Here is a 3,378-nt window from a genome sequence, read left to right as displayed (position 1 = left end):
GAACCAGACACACTTGTACAAGTTTAATTTTTTTCTTTAAAATTTTCATTTTGATACGTCATAAACGCCTCGAATTGTGAGGAATAGCTTTTCGTTTTCTGGCAAAATGCCAGCATCAATCCAATTTGGATAGCAATTTCACGTTCTAATTGTTTTGCTCTGTCATGTCTTTTTGTTTAAAGCTACATCGGAAATTTATAAAGTATTTCGGTTAGTATTGTTGTACAAGGTCTTGCCGATTAAATGGCTTTTTGACATTAGGTATGATCTCAGTCGTTCTTTTACGCAATATTTTTTGTTGAATCGCAACAAAATTTAGATTTCGTTGAAGCAGTTAAACTTCTTCCCTCGTCATATCGGATTTACTACAATACTTATTCCAAACCACGAATACATGAAAAAAACTGATGTTGTTTTTTTTTTCTTTCAATCCCACACAGGTTTATGCTGAGCACATGGAAAAGCTTCTACTGAACTGCTATGTTCCATGACCCATCATAAAGGTAAGTGAAAAGTGCTTCCATTTCTTTCCATCATCTGACTTCCAAACTTTGGATAAACGGATAACACTATTTCCAGCTGAAACTTCTCGATTATTTTCCCATACATGCTAGGGCACCTCACGCCATATTCACTTAGCAGATCATGCCATTTAATCTCCAGGGCTCTGTCACCAGCAGTTTCCACGGTGAAGTGCAAACCTTGGTATATCCACCGCTTCGGTCCAGTAAGTCACCCCATTGAGCCACTCACGTCTCGGTCTCAGATGCTGGGTGCGACCCCATTAATGTTATTCAAAAATATCTTACTCGTTTTAATCTTGCGTAATTTTGCGTGGATTTTGTTTGTCGGAAAGAAGAGAGAACTGAGCTTCAACATTCAACACATGGGGTTCTATTACAAAGTTCCCCTTCATGCCGGTAGTTTATTGAAAAGCGTTTTTTGTTGGGACCAGGGCTCGACATCTTCGAAGAAATAAACCTGAAATCGACTTTCCTCTCAGTTGTTTCGTTTCGACTAGGACTATTTTGGCATATATTTGTAAAGCTCGGTAGTCCTAGTCGAAGTGAAGCGATCTTAAAGCTTAAAGCTTTTACATTGGCGCACCGTGTATTTTTGCATGAGTCGTCGTTTCATAGTGCTTCTCCGAATAACAGTTTGACAGTGTCGATACTACAAATATGTAATATTCGGGGCGTATTATTACGTCATCTCGGTCGTTCGTCGCAATTTCAGCATAATAAATTTAATTAGCAATTGCTGCTCCGAATTCAAAGGTCTGTATTAATTAACCCAGATAGAATGGGGCCAAATTAGCCTGTCATCCAGAGGACACCAATCCAATTTAATTTTATTGACTGGGAAGATCGTCCAAATGAGATACCGGCGTGGTGTCCATTATATTGACGACATTGTATAATAGTTTCCCCCTGTCGCTTGCCGGATTCCAGGCCACTAGCACATTCATTTCATTACCCCACTAGAAGCAAATTGCAGTTTCTAACGAGTTGTCCTTGGTTCTGCTTCCGCATTGAAGTTCCATTCTTGTGATGCACTCGCCAGATTAGCACTGGCAACTTCAAAGTCAGTGATGCGCTGGTTGCACAGGGACTGGAGCTATCTTTTGTGAGTGCAGTAGGATTTTTTTTAAATATATTTTATTTTATTTCTGTAAAGATTTGCTTGTATGTAATAATGTTGCCAATTAGTATCGATACTGAATATTTCAAACTGACGAATTTTATTCTGGTGATCTGACATAGTTTGTGATGCTTCGGATGTAATGGAATGAAATTGTCGACAGTACTTCTCTGTATTTATTCGCAGAAAAAAAACCTCGAAACATCATTGAATGAGTAGCACAAAGTTAGCACTGAGCCACCGAAAATAGAAATACGGATGCTATTTCTCACGAGGATTACAAGTAAAGCAATGCGAACGATTGGAGCGGAGTATGGAGAAACTGAAATTAATCCAGTTGCCCATGGAGGATTAATCACCCACATACATGTTCACCAATGTGACCGATGACAAGGTGAGTGAGTGCGAATCAGAGGTGATTTGATTTATCTTGAGAATATTTTTTTTACACAGTTCTCGCTTACACTAAACAGGGCATACATCAGCACTTCATGAGATGCAATCTGCACTTTCTGCTGGATAACTTCAAGTGTTCAAGTTGACTTATGAAGCGCATGAAGTCCTGTTACTGAATGAAAGGCAACCGAAAATTTGATTAACAGCGATGATGGTTCGAATCGGGTAATAACACTCGATGAAACAGAAATAAAAGCCTTCGAAATTGAACACGAAACATTGGAGTATATTTACCTTGAAAGAAATCCTGTCAATGTCCTTCAATATGAAACATCACAACTTATTCCTCCTTTATTGTCTTGCGATAAAGTTAATTTCATGGAACGCAGCTTTTGCATTTATTATTTGAGTGAGTGGGTTTTTTTTTTCTCAAATTCTCTTATTCTACAGGCTTAGTTACATAGGTTTGAAGCAGGCAAATTCTATTACATTTATATTTCTGCTTAATTTTGTAGTTAAGCCTGTTAATCGCGAACGACTTAAGGTAAGTAGAGTGACTCATCTTCTTCTGGTAGAGGAGATTAGATTACACCATGGCTCAAATTTCCTGGAAGCGTAACGATTCTTTAACTTGCGACTAGTTCTCTGCATAACGGTGTGAAAGCAATTATAAAATAAATCATCCTCAGAGTAGAGTTGCAACATATCCAATTTCATTTATTTCTCTGAGAAGTATGAACAACGTAGCAATGTTGAAGAATTTCATTATATTTATTTTATTTTATTTTTCCAAAAAAAAAAAATGTTTATAGTTTTTGAGCCACCTACTTTAGCCTATCAGTGTTTTCGAACACAAATACTTCTTGAATTTACATAATATCATCTAAATGTTCATGAAAAAATAATTTTGGCACTATTTTCAAAAAACCTAACACCACTGTTTGCCAACATTCATGCGATGATTTAATACAGAAATTAGTATCTCACGAGAAGATAAAAGGGGTCGATTTTACATCACCAGGGTGAGTTTATTAGCTTTTTTAAGGCTCGATAATAATACCAAATATCGAAAGGCTGACTTCAGTAAAAATAAACTGTCGAAATGCATCGATGAGGTCAAGGGAATGTCCCTATCAGGAGAGTTCTCCCTGCTAGACGAAGCAGGAGTGCATCTAGTGAGAGTTCTAAGAACGCAACAGTTTGGAAGCCTTACAGTAAATATCGTGAACTTCATGCTCCTGGTTTTAGAAAAAGTAGAGTCATAATAAAATCCAAATATTTGTACTACCGAGTTTAGTCCATCGTGTTGAACTAAGAATCAATTGAAAATTAAATAAATAT

At 37.1% G+C, this 3,378-nt stretch overlaps 1 long non-coding RNA gene across 1 annotated transcript; it reads left to right on the top strand.

Annotated features, from left to right (window-relative positions):
• The first annotated feature begins 578 nt into the window (after positions 1–578).
• LOC129777790 (uncharacterized) lies at positions 579–2,303 on the top strand. The gene is made up of 3 exons (XR_008743291.1): positions 579–1,626; positions 1,828–2,035; positions 2,095–2,303. It is a non-coding gene; the product is annotated as an uncharacterized LOC129777790 (long non-coding RNA).
• Positions 2,304–3,378: the final 1,075 nt, after the last annotated feature.

This window comes from Toxorhynchites rutilus, chromosome 3 (genome assembly GCF_029784135.1).
Source record: "Toxorhynchites rutilus septentrionalis strain SRP chromosome 3, ASM2978413v1, whole genome shotgun sequence".
Taxonomy (NCBI): Eukaryota; Metazoa; Arthropoda; class Insecta; order Diptera; family Culicidae; genus Toxorhynchites; species Toxorhynchites rutilus.
The sequence above is the reverse complement of the archived record's forward strand: the minus strand, read 5'-3'. Positions and strand labels throughout refer to the sequence as shown.